Here is a 20,179-nt window from a genome sequence, read left to right as displayed (position 1 = left end):
CGTCATTTTGGCCAAACGCCACGATTCCCGGTGAATCGCGGCATTTTGGACCTAATTCTGCCCACTTCACTAGGAAGTGGGCAGATTTCTGCCAGATGCGGGAGATTTCCACACTCTCCCGGGAGTCCGTGAGACTCTCGCAAAATGCGGGAGTCTCCCGGACATTCCGGGAGAGTTTGCAAGTATGTGATTGGTGCATTCAGGTTTTTTTTTGTGGGCGGGTTGTGCAGCGAATTCGTCCAATGAAGTGGCGCTTTGTGGGTGAGCGGAGTCAGAGGAGGACGTGGAATAAATCACAGGAAGACGGATCTACAACAACCTACTGTAATAAGTGCTGTGACAGACACACAATCGCTGCACTTATAGCAGGTAACACTGCTATATAACACCCTCCCCTCCCATTCAGTAAGCTGCTCATGTCAGAAGACTGCTTATACTGTTATATCATGGGGCTGTGTGGGATAGAACATACCAGTATCCTAAATTACAGCATTTGCTTTTTCATTTGCCCCAGTGTATAAATGTGTCCTCTTGTGTTTATAAAGGTTTCCTAAATGGAGATTCAGTGTAGAAATTAGTGTTATAGAAAAGGACGGTCCCCTGTAAGTTGGTCTTTTTTGGGGCTTTTTAGGATTGGTTTGGGCTTATTTTTCACTAAGCGGTTGCTTGTTTTTCATTCCAGAGTTGGCAACCCTGCCCACAGACCTCAGTGTTGTCTAAGTGCCCAAGGAGTTGGGCTGTGTCAGTTCTGCTCTGCAGTACTTGCTGCTAGATTAGATTGTTATTATTGTCTTAGTGTTACTGACATGTCAGTGAGGTTAGGAGTGGATCAGTCTTATGTTTTACACTGGGTCATTTAGTTTATAAATGGATCATAGTTCTGTTTTTGTTTATTAAAAAAAGAAAACAATTTCCCCTGCAGGCAGTGACATCCACTATGTGACTGTCCCTGTATTACCCCAATGGGTCTGGCGCTGCCTCTGGTATACAGCGCGGGGACTTGGTCTGAGGAGCCGCCATTTTCAGGGAAATACCAAGTCTCTCGCTGAGGCGGAGGGGGGACTTGGATTTTATCTGACCACTATCTGAGCACAGATTAAAAGTCTGCAACGCAAAAGAAACAAAGGAGAGTTATAATAAGCAAAACCCTCCAGTGAACGGGTAGGATAATCCTCCCCAATGCAAAAGCCTCCAGAGCAGGGAGTGTAACGGAGACCGTTCCCCCCCCCCCCCCCCTGCTGAATGATGTGCTCCAAAGGCGGGAAAATTCAGCTAAAGTTTACCTCAGTGGACTCCTGACTGATATAATGGAGAATCCATCTGCTTCTGACTTCACTTCGTTGAAGAAACAATGGCAGCTAAGTACCCAAGCGGGGGAAGTTGTTTTTGATATGTCAGCAGAGTTATATGTTCATGCATGTATATATATGTATGCTTATATGTGTATATATGTGTTTACAAAGGGCATATAGGGTTATAACTAGACTCTATCTGCACTTAGGAGAATTTTCATAATATCTTCCTCTTTTACATTATTATTACCACAGATATTTATATTATTATTATTATTATTATTATTATCATTTATTTGTTAGGCGCCACAAGGTATCCGCAGCGCCGCACACAGTACTAACAGTAGACTATACAGGGTGAAACCATACAGAACAATGAACAAAAAGTACCAATACTTCAGGAACTCCGGCCAGTCATATGCAGTAAAGACGGAGCGTAAGAACAGGTAAGGAGACAGGAGGGGAGGGGGCCCTGCTCATACGAGCTCACATCCTAAGGCAGGGTAAACAGACCAGGCACAAGAGGAGCCAGTTGAGGCAAGAGGAGAGAAGGGAGGACGAGCTAAAGGGAGGAGATGGGGGTTATGTGGATGGTTGGTAGACTTTGAGGAAGAGGTGAGTTTTGAGTGCATGTTTGAAGGAGCACAGAGTAGGAGAGAGACGGATGGAATGAGGGAGGTCGTTCCAGAGAAGGGGGGCTGCACGGGAAAAGTCTTGGATTCTGGAGTGGGAAGAGGTGATAAGAGTGGTGGAGAGGCGGCGGTCGTTGGCCGAGCGCAGGGAGCGGGCAGGAGTGTGAATGGAGAGGAGGTTAGAGATATAAAGGGCAGTAGAGTTGGAGAGAGCCCTGTAAGTGGTGGTGAGGAGTTTGAAAAGGATTCTGTAGGGGAAGGGGAGCCAGTGTGAGGCAAGGCAGAGAGGGGAGGCAGAGGAGGAGCGGCGTGAGAGGAAGATGAGTCTTGCGGCTGCATTGAGTATAGAGCGGAGGGGGGAGAGATGGGAGTGGGTGAGGCCAGTGAGGAGGAGGTTACAAGAATCAAGGTGGGAGATGATGAGTGTATGGATGATAGTTTTGGTGGCATCCTGAGAGAGAAAAGGACGGATGCGGGCGATGTTGCGTAGTTGGAAGCGACAGGCTTGGGCAAGGGAATGAATGTGGGGGGCAAAAGAGAGAGAGGAGTCGAGGGTGACACCCAGGCAGCGAAGTTGGGTGACAGAGGAGATGGTGTTGTTGTTGACGACAATAGAGAGGTCATCGTGGGATGGGAGTCTGGGCGGAGGAAAAACAATGAGTTCAGTTTTAGAGATATTGATTTTGAGAAAGCGCTCGGACATCCAGGAGGAGATGGCGGAGAGGCTGTCGGATACCCGAGCGAGGAGGGTGGAGGAAAGATCAGGAGAGGAGATATAGAGTTGAATGTCGTCAGCATAAAGGTGATAGTGAAGACCGAAGGAGGAGATGAGAGCACCAAGGGAGGAAGTGTAGAGCGAAAAGAGTAGAGGGCCAAGAACAGAGCCCTGCGGGACTCCTACGGGGAGAGGGTAGGAGGAGGAGGAAGAACCAGACGTGGATACAGAGAAGGAGCGATTAGCGAGGTATGAGGCGAACCAGGCATGGACAGAACCAAAGAGGCCGAGAGAGAGAAGAGTTTGCAGCAGGAAGGGGTGGTCCATGGTGTCAAAGGCTGCAGAGAGGTCAAGGAGGATGAGTATGGAGAAGTGACCCTTGGATTTGGCTGATAGGAGATCATTAATAACCTTGGCCAGGGCAGTTTCGGTAGAATGGAGCCAGATTGGAAAGGGTCAAGGAGGGAATTGTCCACGAGGTGCCTGGTTAGGCGGCTGCAGACAATCCGCTCAAGTAATTTGGAGGCATAGGGGAGAAGAGAGATATGGCGATAAATAGCAAGAGAGGTGGGGTCAAGATTGGGTTTTTTGAGGATAGGAGAGATAAGAGCGTGTTTAAAAGAGGAGGGTACTACACCAGAGGAGAGTGATAGGTTGAAAAGGTGTGCTAGGTAAGAGCAGGCCGTTGGAGAGAGAACGGGAAGGAGGTGGGAGGGGATGGGATCGAGAGGGCAGGTAGAGGGTGGAAAGGAAAGAATAAGGGAGCGAACTTCTTCACCGGTTGTAGGACTGAAGGAGCACCAGAGTTGGTTGATGGGGGAGGTAAAGCGATGAGGGTGGCCGGAGAAGGGGAGGAGGAGATGTTCAGTCTGATGGCCTCAATTTTGGAGAGAAGAAAGTGGCGAAGTCAGAAGCGGAGAGGGAAGGCGGGACAGAGGGGGAGGGGGGGGAGAGGAGGGAGCTGAAGGTGGCAAAGAGGCGGCGGGGATTGGAGGACTGAGAAGAAATGAGGGACTTAAAGAAGGATTGTTTAGCGAGGGAGAGGGCAGAGGAGAAAGAAGAGAGTATGAATTTAAAGTGGAGGAAGTCAGCCAGGGAGCGAGATTTCCTGCAGAGGCGTTCAGCAGTGCGAGAGCATCTTTATATTACTGTTTTGAGGCTATTAGCCAGAGTCAGAGCTAGTAATTATTTTACTGTATTTTTCTCTGTGAAAGTTGCCAAATCTGTATTTCTTTAAAAAAAAAAAAAAGAAAAGAAATATAGGGGTAAATGTATTATACTCCGGTTTCTTCAACTAGCGGGAGTTCGGCGAGATGACAGCTAGAATTTAAAGCGGCGCTGGCTTGTAAAGGCAAGTTTCCCTTTACAAGGCAGTGCCGCTTTAAATTTTAGCTGTCATCTCGCCGAACTCCCGCGAGTTGAAGAAACCTGAGTATGATACATTTACCCCATAGTGTCTGATAAGAACAAAAATTCTTGTGCAGAGTTTTTTACCTGTTCACAATGTTCCGTCAGATTATCTGTGGGGTAAAGAGACCAGGGGGTAAATGTATTAATGTCCGGATTCTTTAACTCCGGCGTGTTCAGCGTCTTCGGCGATTAAATTTAAAGCGGCGCTGCATTGTAAAGGGAAACTTCCCTTTACAATGCAGTGCCGCTTCAAATTTAATCGCCGAAGACGCTGAACACGCCGGAGTTGAAGAATCCGGACATTAATACATTTACTCCCAGGAGGCTGTGCGTGCTCAGTGTGACACTGTCCTCAGCAGTAAGTACCGCACTGGGGAATAACTGGTTAATGAGGGTCCTTGTGGTAATAGAGAGAACACTGTATATATATATATATATATATATATATATATATATAAAATCTAACTACAGTTTAGAGTTTTATTATAGAAGGCTCTGAAGTTAATGCAGACAGTATTTTACATGAGTGTTCAGTAAAATTATTATGAGTCATTCATTTGATTATCCAGAGATTAATTTCCCTACTGTTTTGAGGTAATAGCCAGGGTCAAAAAAAAAATTGATCATACCCTAGGTTCCCAAACTGTGTGGGAGCCGCGGCGCTGTCACAGGGGTGCCGTGGACAGGAATAGGAAAAAAACAAACAAAAAATAATAATTTACCAATCCGGCGGCACCTAGGACCCAGCATCATATCTCCTGCTGCTTCTCAATGAATGTCATTCAGTGAGAAGCGAGGGGGCAGAGCGTGGATGCAGAGGGGACACAGAGTGTGTGGATGAAGGGGCACAGTGTGTGTTAGCTGTAAATTATTCTTTGACAGAAATATAATTGAAAAAAAAATATAAAAATATTCTTTTCCCTTGGATTTATGTGTATTATTTTTGAATACAACTAAATAAGTATTTCTGTCCTGACCCAAATACTTATTGCGTTTATTTGACTACTTATAAAACGGGACTACTCGGTAATTATTTTGGAGGGGTGCCTTGAAAAAATTATGGAGACTCTAAGGGCGCCGCGAACTGCAAAAGTTTTATAAACCATTGGATTATACTATCTATTATCTCTGCTGTGTGATTGTTTATGGCCTGTCTGTTTCTTTTTAAACAATAGCACATACTTACCAACTTTATTAAGTTGTCTTCCAGGAGCCTGACGGGGGAGGTGGGCGTGTACTCTGCAGTAGTGGGCGTGTACTCTGTACTAGACATGGTTCTGGAGGGATGAGTGTGTTATATCAGTTTTACCTTACACATATGTATACAAATAGATATCTGTAGAATATTTTCTGATTTCTTCACATAGTTATCAACTTATTGTTGAGAGTCTTCTATTGTGAGGATTATTCTGTTATATATATTAACACAAGATTGTGTTGGGGAGTACAACTCTAGGTTTATCCCTGTAGACTTAGGAGATATGTATGTGTATTTATATAAACTCATAATGCTATGTATAAGCACTTAACTGAAACTTTTTCTCTGTTTGGTCCAGAACTGGACAGTATGATTAGCCAAACAATCGGAGGCAAAAGTACTTTCCTGCCGGTGAATGTCCATAAACCACGAACTCCGTGTTTTGGGTTTTTTGGGAGATCCTTTCTTGTGAACACGAGCTTTAAAGTTCAGCCCGCCAATAGAGGTAGACTCCTTGCAACACGAGGGCAGTCGCAAACGGGTAGAGATGCTTACTCCAAAAGACGTTCAAATCACAAGATCTCAAAAAAAAATAAACAATGATAATAATCAGCATGACGGGACCTTCCTCTCCTCGAGACTGCCGGGGTAGGGGGTCACCTACAATTATTCAAATATTAGTGGGCGGTGTCCACCTGAGATATTTGGATCTTGGGGATCATGTCCAGAGTGGCAGAAACCAACCAAGGGACTAAACCAACATCTACGAGTAGACAAGTGTCGGATGGGATCAGTCCTTTGTTTTTACAGTAGGTAGCTCCCATTATCTATTCAGGGTGTTCCCCTTTGGCTTTCCACAGCCCAGAGAATTTTCACAAAGATTATGACATTAATGGCAGCATCTTTATGTGCCTTGGGAGTGAACATTATTCCACATTTGGACTATTTTCTCCTCAAATCCTTATCAGGTCCTTTTCTCTATCAACATCTTATCCTGTCTATTCGAATTCTGGAGCAACACAGTTGATAATCAATTATTCCAGATCCCAGTTGATGCCCTCACAGAGGATGAGGTTTCTATGATTAATAATGGACACCACTTTTCAGAAGATCTGTCTCCAGAAACTTCTCTACAGACAACTCTCTGTACGGTTGGTTATTCCGGAGTCACCCTTGTCCTTCCATGCGCTTGGACATGGGGATTCTAGGGTTGATGGTATCGACGTTCAAAACCCTCCCATACGGTCGTTTCCACTCTCTTACATTCCGGTGGAATATACTAAGACAATGGCCGGCTCCCCCTTGTTTCATCTGGAGACCCAACGAATTATACTCTCCAGGGAGACTCGTCAACCTCTGAAATGATGGTTAGTTCAAGAGCTTCTGAAGGTGGGCTGATCTCTTGTCCTGTGGTGTTGGATTCTGGTGAGAACAGATGCCAGTATGAAGGGCTGGGGAGCTGTTGTTCTCCAGTTCCGTCTCCAGGGTCTTTGGACAGACAGGGAGGTGCTTCGGCCCATAGGAGTTCTTGAGCCAAGAGCCATGCTGCTAGACCTCAAACGAGCAGTCTCTCCTTCAAATAAGATCCCGGGAGATCCCGGGGGAGATGTCAGGTGACAAGAAAGGAGGTGGCAGAGTGACACAATCATGTTACCATGGCCCCGCCCCCTTCCATTGAATGCCAATATTTGCAGCAATTGCTCGACAGGGACGGTGCATAATGACAATAACATTTCTGGAGAGGAGGCAAGTATGGGCAAAAGTGAGGACCATGGGTGTAAGACAATTGCTGCAAGTATTAAAAATCAATCTATACCATTTAAGGAAGGGCATTTTGGTGGGCCAAATGTACAGTTTGCAGTATATTATGTTAGTGATGCTAAACCACAAGTGTCACCATGGGGAACCACAAGTGCCCTGTGGCCCACAGGGACCTGTAGTGCACCAAAGAAAAATGTAAATTAAACACAGACACCACTGTAAAAATTACTTTAATTAGCATAAAAGACCCCTACACAAACTCTCATTTACCCTTGTTATTACTCACCTACATTCAGGGGTCTTCATCTGTAATACATCCAAATGATCGTTGCTTGCCAAAACAAAAACCCTGGTACACGATACTAAACTAGCTCTAAAGAGCTCCCGACGCAGAGTGATCTCTTAGCGGCACCGGTCCTATTTATAACATGTGGATTTCCAGGCCCCTTGAGTTGCACACGTTCATCTCTCCAACTAGAATGTGTGCCATGATGTTATTAAATGGTGGCAAATAGTCAATATTTGTTGCTTTTCACTTTCATTATCTGCCTGTCCTCCTTTATGTGTTTCGATAGGTAAATAGAGGAGGGATGGATATACACATAGAGATAATGGGCCTGATCAGAGGCGGAACTAGTGAGTTGTGGGCCCAGGTGCAATAATTTGCTTTGCCCCGCCCACATACACACACACACACACACACATTAAAACAAAAATCTCCCAAACACTGCCTGGATTTTAAAAAGGCGATTCGGCTTTGGATGTGAAACATTCTTTTCTGTGTCACTAAACATCATACTCGCCTACTCTCTGGCAATGTCCGGGAGACCTCCAGGAGAGTAGACTAAGCTCCCGGAAATGTTTGGCTGCACATGTGCAACTGATTAAATTAGATTAATAGCATTCACATTTAAAAATAGACATATTTCACCACAACCTACCACAATATTAAATTATTAGCATTCATATTTAATAAGTAAGCATTTTCACCCTAACCTGTCCCTAAATTTAAATGATAGTATTCACATTTTAGAAATACACATACACATACACACAGCCTTAAATAGGTAACACCATGGTCCAATTACATTAACTATCCCCCACCATCAAATTAATAGATTCAAACCCAATGCAGCCACACAGCACTAACAGTCATAAGTTATTATATATGTGATATGACTTCTGTATGTTCTAACATTCTGTATTTTCTGTTTGTAGAGATGTGGAAGAACGTTTTCTCCCTGTAAGTTATTTAACAAGAACATATATGGAAATGGTGAAATGTATTTCATGTGTTTAAATGTTTATGTTTGTTCTCTACTTACCCATTTTCTTTTACTTTCAGAGTGATATCAAGATAGAAATGATAGGTATGTGCTGATGTGATAAGCTGCTGTTACACTAACATTACTAAATCAGTTTTGGCTTATGCTTGGCTATTAACTTATTCTTAACATTCTGTTTTTTAGAGGACAGCCCAGAGGAAGGGTAATTAGATAATTGTATCTTAATAATTTAACATTTCATGTCCAGCATACATTCAACAGACTCCATGAATGAATTGATTTATTATTTATTTACCATTATCTATATAGTGCTTAGATATTATCCAGTGTTTTACAGAGAGTGTCTATTTATTCAGATTTATTCAGATTAGTCCCGCCCCAGAGGAGCTTGGTGAGCTTTCCCTAAATCAGGAGGCACTACCTGATAACTGGAGGTTAATTAGCTTCAAAGATAATGATGTGTTTATGTGGTAGAACGTTTACTCTATACTCCATTTGGGAAGAGACTAGTGTGAATGAGGAAACATTCTCGGTAAAGAGCTATGTAACATTATTCTGTAAATAAGAAATAATAATAATTATCAGCCAATCATTTAGAAAGTAAAGCTCAGTGGAGCCGATTAAGTTACATTAAAACCAACCGAGTTAAGGATGAGATGGCATCCCCTCAGCTCCCAGCAGATCTGGACTCCCTCATCTCTCTGTGTAACAGAATTGATCTGCGTTTTCGGGACCGCTCTCACGAATGATCTTCTGACAGACGATTTTCTTCTTTTCTTGCTTCCCGCTTTCTTAACCCAGGTCCCACTGAGAAACCTATGCAGATAAGTTGATCCCATCTTTCCCCTAATGAAAGAGAGAAGCGCTTTAAGCAATACTTAGAAGAAAAGCCTCCTCCTAATCGGTGATAGAGAGCCCGGTTTAGAAGTTAATCTTACCACTCCCTACATCTCTTCCAGTCCAGACTTCTTGATGACCATCTCATTGGATACTCCTCCCAATGCCCTCATGAAACATCCGCCTTTGTGGACTCCGGCTCTGCCAGTAATTTCATTTCTGCCACTCTGGCTTCACAACTCCATATCTCCACTCGAGATCTGCCTCAGCCACTCTTCCTCACCGCCGTGGATGGGAATTGAGTTTCTAATGGCTCAGTATTCCGAATTACCTCTCCTGTTTGGCTGACGGTAGGGGTGCTTTATAAGGAGACTATCGAATTTCTGGTTCTTCCTCAGTCCATTAATTCCATTATTCTGGGTCATCCGTGGCTTAAACTTCATGCATCTTAATTCGACTGGAGGTTGGCTCAAGTTACCTTATGGGGGCTTTTATGCTTCAAGAAGTGTCTTTCTAAAGTCAAGTCAATTAACGCATCTGTTTTCTGTTGTATCCTTTCAACACAACCTGAGCTTCCCGGTCCTTATACTTCGTTCCAGGATTTTCTTTGCAAAGTTGCTTCAGAAATACTCCCTCCTCAACGCCATTGAGATTGCCCAATTGATTTGTTACCTGACAAACCCATTCCTAAATGGAGGATTTACCCTCTCTCGCTGCCTGAAAATCAGGCCATGTCTCTGTACATCGCTGAAAACCTCAAACGTGGCTTTATCAGGAAATCTTTGTTATCGACAAGAGCTGGTTTCTTTTTTGTCAAAAATAAAGATGGTACCCTTCGTCCTTGCATCGATTATCGGAAATTGAACGCCATAACCTTTAAAAATTGATACCCCCTTCAACTCATCACAGAACTGTTCGATCGGATTAGTGGTTCCAAAGTCTTCTTGTCACGGGCACTAGGAGTTTTACCCAGAATGTAGCCTTACTCACCAGAGGCGCTGAGTCTAACACAGTGGCTGGTCTTCTCCAGGAACTCCCACAAGGAAGTATGGGTTTTAGCGGCTTCCACTGTGCAGGTCGCGGCCCCCTGGGGAGTATGGTGAATATACGGTTCAGCTAAGCACAATAGATACACGGCACTACTTAAACTGAATGGGAAAAGGAATGTCAATGATATATATATATATATATATATATATATATATATATATATATATATATAGTCTCTGAGCAGTAGAAACAATAATAACTTGGCAGAATGATGAGCAGTAATAATAGGAGGAGAGAGTTCCAAGTGCTTAGCACGCAGGTAGTATAAAACAGGCAGATGCTTGACAACTGAAGGAAGTCTATGCGAGCAGCCAATCATACAGTAGTAGAAGAGTCAGCGACTCGCAGCTATACTACCGAGGCACAATAGAACTCAGTCCCGAAAATAGGTAACATACAAAGTAATTAAAGTAAGCTGCACCTGGCAGGTATTACCACTAGCATGAAGTGAAGGCTTGTCCAGGGGCAGGGAGAATACAAGGTAGCCTGAAGCAGTCTGCGGCTGGCAGGTATTATCACCGATGTGAGTAAAGACTTGTCCAGAAGCAGGCATGATACAAGTAGCATAGAGCAATCTGCGGCTGGCAGGTATTAACACCGATGTGAAGTGAAGACTTGTCCAGGAGTAGGCAAGATACAAGTAGCGTGGAGTAATCTGCGGCTGACAGGCATTACCACTGATGTGGAGTGAAGACTTGTCCAGGAGCAGGTAAGGTACGAGGTAACATAGAGCGGTCTGCGGCTGGCAGGTATTACCACTGATGTGGAGTGAAGACTTGTCCAGGAGCAGGTAAGGTACGAAGTAGCATGGAGCCGTCTGCGGCTGGCCGGTATTACCACTGATGTGGAATAAAGACTAGTCCAGAAGCAGGTAAAATACGAGGTAACATGAAGCGGTCTGCGGCTGGCAGGTATTACCACTGATGTGGAATGAAGACTTGTCCAGGAGCAGGTAAGAAACGAGGTAGCATGGAGCGGTCTGCGGCTGGCAGGTATTACCACTGATGTGGAATGAAGACTTGTCCAGGAGCAGGTAAGATACGAGGTAGCATGGAGCGGTCTGCGGCTGGCAAGTATTACCACTGATGTGGAATGAAGACTTGTCCAGGAGCAGGCAAGATACGAGGTAGCATGGAGCGGTCTGCGGCTGGCAGGTATCACCACTGATGTGGAATGAAGACTTGTCCAGAAGCAGGTAAGATACGAGGTAGCATGGAGCGGTCTGCGGCTGGCATGTATTACCACTTGTGTGAAGTAGAGACTTGTCCAGGTGCAGGTAGCGTCCACAGCAAACAGGTACCATAGGCAGGAACAGGAAACTCCTTGGTATCTCAACAGAATGAGGACCAAGAACAAGCAAAGGTAATAGGGCAACATGTGTCTTAAGTAGTGAGGAGTAATTAATTATCCAATGAGGATAGGAACAAGGTTTTAACAGTCTGTAGGTCTGCACATGCGCAAACCTCTGGTCAAGATGGCGGACGGCCACGGCGCAAGACAGGCGCCGGCAAGAGAGAGAGAGATCCATGTCTAGAACTAGAGGAACTAGGACAATATTTTGATTTTTTTTTTCTCCTGATCTCGTCTCTCACCACGCTCATGTCAATGATGTCCTCACCCGTCTTCGAGCAAATCGATTGCTCTGCAAACTCCCGAAAAACGGCTAATCCCAGGAATTGGTCCCCTGAGGCTATTTCTGCATTCGAGTCCCTCAAGAAGCCATTTTCTGCGGCTCCTGTTTTTGTTCAGCCCAACCAAGAGATGCCTTTTTTCCTCAGAGTGGACGCCTCATCTGTTGACGTGGGAGCAGTGCTTTCACAAGAATCCTCTACTGGTACCTTTCGCCCCTGTGGATTCTTTTCCAGGAACTTTTTCTCATCTGAACGCAATTATGGTATTGCAGATTAGGGTTTACATCCTATCAAATCCGCATTAGAAGGGTGGCGCCATCTCCTGGAGGGAGCCATCCACCCGGTCACTGTATTTACCAACCATAATAACCTTAACTACCTGCGAGATGCCCGCTTCTTGAATCCTCTTTGGTCTTCATTCTTTAGCTGCTTTACTCTGAGACTTACTTACCTCTCTGGTGCCCAGAATTGTCGAGCGAATGCTTGTCTCGGTTCTTTGATGAATCTGATTTGCTTCCTGTCTCCGAGCCTCGGCGGATACTTGAATGTTCCAGCATTTTTGCCATTACTAGATCATCTCCTAGGACTCCTCCTGCTGGTTGTTCTTACCTTGATCTACATTTTTGCCTGATGGTTTTTCACTGGGCTCAATCCTCTAAATTCACATGCCATGCTGGTTTTAAGAAGACTTTCGCCTTATTATCCTGGCGTTATTGTTGACCAACTCTACGGTCCGACACCCGTGAATTTGTCGCTGCCTGTGTAGTTTGTGCCCAAAGTAAATCACCCAGACATGCTCCTGCTAGTTTGCTTTCTCTTCAACCCATTCCTGAATGACCAAGGGTTAGTCTCTCCATGGATTTCATCTCCGACCTTCCCCTCAGCAATGGTTTCAACACTATATGTGAGGTCGTGGATAGGTTGTCTAAAATGGCTCACTTTGTCCTATTAAATGGTCTTCCTTCCACTTCCAAGTTGGCACAAGTGTTTATCAAAGAAATCTTCTGTCTCCATGGATGCCGCAAGAGATAATAGCTGATCACGGAGTCCAATTTGTATCACACTTCTGGAGACCTTTCTGTAAAGATTTGGGAGCTGATTTGAAGTTTTCCTCGGGCTTTCATCCTCAGACCAACAGTCAAACTGAACTTGTAAATCAGGACTTTGAGGAATTTCTCCATTGTTTTTCTTCCAACAACCAATCGGAATGGAGCAATCTACTTCCATGGCTCGAGTTTGCCCATAATTATCATGTTCATAGCTCATCTGGTTATTCTCCTTTTTATACAGTTTTTGGTTCTCATCCCATGTTACCAGATTTTACCTCCTCTCAGGCTCCCACAGTTCCTGCTGCTCGCTCCTTTGTTTAAGATCTTGCACATACTTGGACTTCTGCTAGGGAAAATTTGTTGAAGTCCTCTCAGCAGTATAAACGTTCTGCACATCATCATTCAAAGTTTGTTCCCATGCTCCATCCTAGTGACAAAGTATGGCTCTCTACCCGGAACCTCAGACAGGTACCATCCATGATGCTGGCTCTGCGATTCATTGGTCCCTTTCTTGTAACCCAGGTCATCAATCCAGTTACTTATGGACTTCTTCTCCCCTCCTCTCTTAAGGTTCATAATACCTTTCATATTTTTCTGTTGAAACCTCTAGTACTTAATAAATATACCCACATTCCCTCCCAGCCATCCTCCATTCCATCTACGGACGGTGACGAGTATGAAATCAGCCACATCCTGGATGTTTGTCGCCCTCACGGGCATTGCCAGTATCTGGTCCACTGAAAGGGTTTGGACCCGAAGAAAGGTCCTGGGTAAATGAAGAGGATCTTCACGCTTTCCATCTTTTGTCTGCCTTCCTAAAGACATTTCCTTCCAGAGATTTCCCTTCTCGGAAAGAGGGGGGGTACAGTCAGGCGCCGTTCTCGAAAATTCAGGAAGTGTCTGGGATGAATGCCTTTCTATTCTGGACAATCACACAACGGCACGCATCTGTGTGGCTACCGGGCGGGTGCTGGCACATGCGCAGCTCTCGCGTCTCCGTTGCTGGGCAACAGGACGATCTTCTCGGCTTCCTGTCGGCGGTTAGCTGATTTTGACCATCGATCTCACTGCAAATGAGGCTAATCCACCTTCTATTTAAAGGAGGCTCTGGCCTGCTCTCTGCCTGCTACCTAGGTACCTATCTCCTCCACAGTTCTGACTCGGATTGTTCGACCTCGCTATCTCTCTACCTATCTGGTGGCTACCTAGGAGGGCCACAGCCTGCGTGTCTTTGCCTCAAAGTCAAAACCTTCTTAAGGGGGTCCCTGGTGAAAACCAGGGGCATGTGAGACTTTGCTTCTTCTAGATTAGCTGCGCCAATACCAGAAGGTGGGTCTTATTTTCACGACTAGCGTAACACCCTCCAATGCCCACACGTTTCTCATAAACCCCCAACTCAGACATTTATACCTATAATTATCCAAGTACCAGAACCCCTTTTCCCCAACTGGCTGTCCACTTCTCCAGACATACGTTTCCCGTTTGATGTGCTTGGCCTTTTTTAAACTTATTATGTGTGCAAAGAATATCCTACTCTATTGCGATGCACACCCTTACTGATTAGAGCGCAGCAATTATAATAAATCCCACTTACCCAATGCAGCCACACAGGGATAAGTACCATAAAGTCATCCATATGTGATGTGACGTTCTGTATGTGATAACATTCTGCGTTTATTATTTGTAGTGTGAAACCAGAGCATGAAATGCCTCATGTAAGTTATAGGGGAATGGTGAGAGGTAGTTTACATGTCTAAGTATTTATGTTTATTCTGTACTTACCCATTTTTTCTTACTTTTATAGGTAAGGACCATATTTGTACAAGGTACGTTCTGTTAGGTGTGTTACACTAGTACATGGCAGTAACATTACTAAATCACATTGATTTTATACAAATGTTTTCAGTAAACATATTCTGAATTATTCATTTTGTTTTTCAGAGGCCAGACCTGAAAATCGGTAATTATGTTATTATATTTTCTTACTTGGACGTTTCATATATGGTAAAACCACATTAATATTAGCATAGTCTTACACAAGTTTTGTTCTGACAAAATCATGGTGTACTCTATTATATCTTTTATTTTGGATGACATTTTATAATACTGTCATCATTCAGATTGTCCACATAATAATACTGTCTACATTTGAATTGTCGACCAAATGAATGTCTAACCATCGACCAAATTCCCTACACCAGGCCTGGCCAACCTGTGTCTCTCTAAGTTTTGTGAAACTACAAGTCCCAGCATTCCCTGCCAGCTATCGGCTGGTCATCTACTGGAAAAGCATGCTGGAACTTGTAGTTCCCCAACACCTGGAGTGCCACAGCATGGCCAGGCCTGCCTTACACAGAGACAACATGAGGAACTATGTGGTATGTGGGCTCTGCTGTATTTTCCATGCACAGTATGATCATAACTTAGGGTCTGATTCATTAAGGAAAGTAAGACAAGAAAGGAGTACATTTAGAACTGGACAAACCATGTTAGAATGCAAGGGGTGCAAATTAGAGTATTATTTTGTACATAAGATAAATATTGGCTGTGTTTTCATGCAGCACACAAATACTTGATGGTTTTCTTTTTACACTGAAATTTAAAGATGATCTAGGACATGCCCTACCCCAACTATAAAGTCTTTGGTTTAAAAATTACAAGTATGTGTGTCACTAGCTATCACAGAACAAGTGTATGCAGCTAAGATATAATCTTAAAGTGCATTGTATGCACAGTACACATTGATATCATATTTATGTAATTAATGTAAATAAATACATTTTAAATATTATATTAAAAACATGTATTTATATAAATAATTATACCGTTAAGAGTTGTTATTTTATATTTTGCTCAAGTGTAACTTGTTATTCTACTTACACATGTGCGTATACTGCAGTCTGTTCTGTGTCTACAGACAAGTACTGTTTAGACAGAGCGTGCTTACACCCAGATTCACATGGAAACGTATCTCGAGATTTAGATTTGAATATGGTCAGAACTACACACAAGTTCCGTGCTCCTGTAAACACACAACTTGCATACAAGTTCCGTGCTCCTGTAAACACACAACTTACATACAAGTTCCGTGCTCCTGTAAACACACAACTTACATACAAGCTGCGTGCTCTTGTAAACACACAACTTACATAGAAGTTCCGTGCTCCTGTAAACACACAACTTACATACAAGCTGTGTGCTCTTGTAAACACACAACTTACATAGCAGTTCCGTGCTCTTGTAAACACACAACTTACATACAAGTTCCATGCTCCCGTTAACACACAACGTACATACAAGTTCCGTCCGCACATGAATTAGGACACAGTGTTTAGTTTTGTAGCTATAAAATACAATACCGCACTGCTTTGCTCTTTACATTAGATACAGTTGTATCCAAAACACAGTTTTCTATTGTATCCCAGATCAACAAAAACAAACAAATCTGCTGAATGATATAAAGATATGGCTGAAAGGTACAGACTAAAGACAGAAAAATAACAATGTATATACTAAATGTTGCTGAAAGTTATACAAGCAATCTAAAGTAATTAGAAGTTGGAAAGCTCCTTTAATCATTTTTTTCACATGTTTTAATATTTATTTTAAAGCTTTTTACTTTGTCTAACAGAGTCGACTTTACCAGATATGACGATAGAACTGAAGACACGTATGTACCATGCATAGATACATTTCCTGGCAGTATAAAATATTATTCCTCCTTACAGGATAATTAAGTACACAGTGCTGTTGGATGTGCCATTTCCTATTGTGACTGGATCACTTATAAATAAATTGCAGTATAAATTTATTTAAAGGAAATAATTGCAAATGTAATATTTGGTATTGTGTGTATTTTGGTAAAGGAAATATCTTTATTTCTGAGTCCAGGGGAGGAAATTCGTCTGTTGTTTTAACTTTGCTAGAGGAAACGCATTATTTTTGAGGTATATAACTGATGTAATAAGCATTTGTTGATGAACTCTTTTGTGTATTTTGGTGTAGGGAAATTACTTGTTTGGGGTTTTGTAACTTTTCTTTGGGAATTTTTAAATGGAGGAAATGTGTGTTCTGCAACTGTCTGAAGAAAGGACCCATGTTAATCTCATGTTAATTAGACCCTTTGATGTGTCAGGGTCCAACACCTGAAGGCACAGAAAGGTTTAATTAGACTTGATGTTGGATTTCCTCTGTGTCTAAAACAAGATGCAGGAAATCACAGCAAGTTTTATTATATCACAGATAAGTGTAAATATTGTTAGCTTTGCATTGCATGTAAATCAATGTTTGGGTAAACATATTGCATCCTGATACTAAAACTAGCTCAGACCTCAGGCGTACCCTGTGAGGCTGTGTGCAAAACTGTATAAAAAAGCACTGTTTGTATGGAAAATTGTTCTTCTTGTTTCATCTGACCTGCTCACGGGTACCTTCAACCAGTGTAAATAAATGAATACCACTCGCTTCAAAGACCTGCTTGGAAACTTCTCCATCCCTGTGACCTACAGATTAGACCCAACTCCAATCCGTTCCCAGCTGTCCTGAGCTTTGGACCTAGCTTTGCGGTACCAACGCTCTGCCCACTACCCAGCAGCTCTGGCCAGTGTGATAGGGCAGGGGGATCCATTCACAGCAACCCTGATCCATAGGAAGAGGTCAGGGGTACCAGCCCAGGTACATCAGTAACGGGGTACACTAGCAGTGTCAGTTACCCAGAAGAAACCTGGTACTGGATGCCGGTAAGGAGTCCAGTGGTAGCAGCATTTGTAAGCCCGTCCTACTGCAGTTAGAGGGTGCATTTGGAATAACGAAAGGAAATGTATTCAGGATACGATATATGTTTCCCAAACATGGATTTACATGCAATGCAAAGCTAACAATATTTACACTACTCTGTTATGTGCTAAACCTTGATGCTTGCATTTTCTGAGATGCAGCCACGCCAGACAGCCAGGCAGTGGTCCCCTGCTGGGTATACAGGCTAAACAGGTGTTTGTCACTTCACATAAAGACTAACTTAACATTTACTGCTATCAGCAAACAGACTTCCTCTAGCAAAGTTACAAACCCAAACAATGACATTTCCATACAAAACACATCCCAATGTAACACGATAAGTGCATTTCTGATTGAGCTACATATCTACAATAAATTTTTTCTACATGATCCAGCCACAAATAAGTTATTTATAAGTGATCCAGTCACTGTGACGCAATCATGGCCCCACCCCATGTCATTCAATGCTGCTATTTACAGCAAATGCTCGACAGGAGGCGGTGCATAATAACACAAATAGCTTCATAAACCCTGCCTCTGCACGTGATCCGGGTGGGAGTCTGCTCTTAGGGAGTCCGGGGACTCCCTGAAAATCGGGAGCTTCCTGGACATTTCGGAAGAGGAGACAAGTATGGACAAAAGTGAGGACCAGGGTGTAAGACAATTGCTGCAAGTATTAAATATAAATCTATACCACTTCAGGAGGGGCATTTTGGTGGGCATACTGTACAGTTTGCAGTATATTATCTTAGAGGTGCTAAACATATTTAACACAAGATCTCTTTCTTGTGCCAACACATCAGTGACAATTAGTGGTGAATCCCCAGATGTAGACATTGATGTTCCAACCTGCACTGAGGTCTATTAAATGTTTGACAGTAGTTATGGAGTAATTGCTTTATGGATTACTGATAATTTCCGTATTGTATGGTTTAGTTGTAATAATGTGATACTGGTTGATACCGAAAAGATATGTACTTCCCCTTTATATGCTATGCAGTTTTTCCATCCTTTTCCCATCTTGTATTGATATGAAACTTGTCTCTGAGTAACCTACTTATCCGCAATTGTTACCCTCCAATGTCCACATGTTCCTCATAAACCCCCAACATCTCAGACATTTACACCTATAATTATCCGAGTACCAGAGCCCTTTTCCCCTACTGGTTGTCCACTTCTCCCGACATACGTTTCCTGCTTGTTCTGCTTGGCCATTTTTTAAATTGATTATGTGTATACAGAATATCCTACTCTACTGCGATATACACCCTAACTGATTAGATCGCAGCAATTATAATAAACCCCACTTACCCTGAACACCCAATGCAGCCACACAGGGCTAAGTACCTTAAGGTCATCCATATATGTGATGTGACGTTCTGTATGTGATAACATTCTGCATTTATTATTTGTAGTGTGAAACCAGAGTTGGAAAAAGTTCCTCATGTAAGTTATACGGGAATTGTGAGAGGTAGTTTACATGTCTAAGTATTTATGTTTATTCTGTACTTACCCATTTTTCTTTTACTTTCAGAGTGATATCAAGATAGAAATGATAGGTATGTGCTGATGTGATAAGCTGCTGTTACACCAACATTACTAAATCAGTTTTGGTTTATGCACGGCTATTAACTTATTCTAAACATTTTGTTTTTCAGAGGACAGCCCAGAGGACGGGTAATTACATTATTGCATCTTAATTATTTTACATTTTATGTCCAGCACACGTACAACAAACTCCATGAATGAATTGATTCATTATTTATTTACCATTATTTAGTGCTTAGATGTTATGTAGTGTTTTATAGAGAATATTTAGATATTCAGATTACTCCCGTCCCAGAGGAGCTTGGTGAGCTTTCCCTTAATCAGGAGGCACTACCTGATAACTGAAGGTTAATTAGCTTTGGAGATAATGGTGTGTTTATGTGGTATAAAGTTTACTCTATAAACTCCACTTGGGAAGAGACTAGTGTGAATGAGGAAACATTCTCGGTAAAGAGCTATGTAACATGTTGACACATTATTCTGTAAATAAGAAATAATAATAATTGCCAGCCAATCATTTAGAAAGTAAAGCTCACTGCAGTCGATAAAGTTACATTAAAACCAACTTTCTTGTCTCACATGTTAATCGTGAAATTATGTAATCAGGTAATTAGTTCCTAGCAAGCACATAGCAAAATTGTACAAAAAGTTGCACAAAATAATTAAGAATAATGTTCTGCAACTATATTGCACATACACTATGTTTTAGATTCTCACAATCTGTTTTTGACTTCTAATAGGATAAAAGAATATGTCCCACCAGAAGCAGAGTATGTATATTATTGTAAAGTATAAAGGATAATAGACACAGTAATCACTAGACGTCCCATCCAACCCTCTATCTGACTGTCTCCACTTATTCAATACTAATGCAGTTTATTACAGAGTCTGTCAATAAGAGAATCAACCCAATGAAATGCATTATCTATCTGTTCACCTACACATAGACAACATGAGGAATAATTTAATGTATTCCATTCAGTATTTTGCAGAT

At 42.6% G+C, this 20,179-nt stretch overlaps 2 long non-coding RNA genes across 3 annotated transcripts in view; both read left to right on the top strand.

Annotated features, from left to right (window-relative positions):
- Window positions 1-7,769: 7,769 nt before the first annotated feature.
- On the top strand, window positions 7,770-14,581 carry LOC142110124 (uncharacterized). Its single transcript, XR_012680488.1, has 4 exons — window positions 7,770-8,251; window positions 8,354-8,378; window positions 8,478-8,496; window positions 14,549-14,581. It is a non-coding gene; the product is annotated as an uncharacterized LOC142110124 (long non-coding RNA).
- A 219-nt stretch (window positions 14,582-14,800) lies between these two features.
- The window catches only part of LOC142110108 (uncharacterized), a 29,761-nt gene continuing 24,382 nt past the window's right edge, over window positions 14,801-20,179 (top strand). For both annotated transcript variants that reach the window (XR_012680486.1, XR_012680485.1), the window contains exons 1-6: window positions 14,801-14,821; window positions 16,493-16,531; window positions 19,053-19,083; window positions 19,172-19,196; window positions 19,296-19,314; window positions 19,926-19,955. This is a non-coding gene — a long non-coding RNA (uncharacterized LOC142110108). The remainder of the gene's footprint in view (window positions 14,822-16,492; window positions 16,532-19,052; window positions 19,084-19,171; window positions 19,197-19,295; window positions 19,315-19,925; window positions 19,956-20,179) is intronic.

The sequence above is a fragment of the Mixophyes fleayi genome, chromosome 1, assembly GCF_038048845.1.
Source record: "Mixophyes fleayi isolate aMixFle1 chromosome 1, aMixFle1.hap1, whole genome shotgun sequence".
In the NCBI taxonomy this organism is placed as follows: Eukaryota; Metazoa; Chordata; class Amphibia; order Anura; family Limnodynastidae; genus Mixophyes; species Mixophyes fleayi.
The sequence above is the reverse complement of the archived record's forward strand: the minus strand, read 5'-3'. Positions and strand labels throughout refer to the sequence as shown.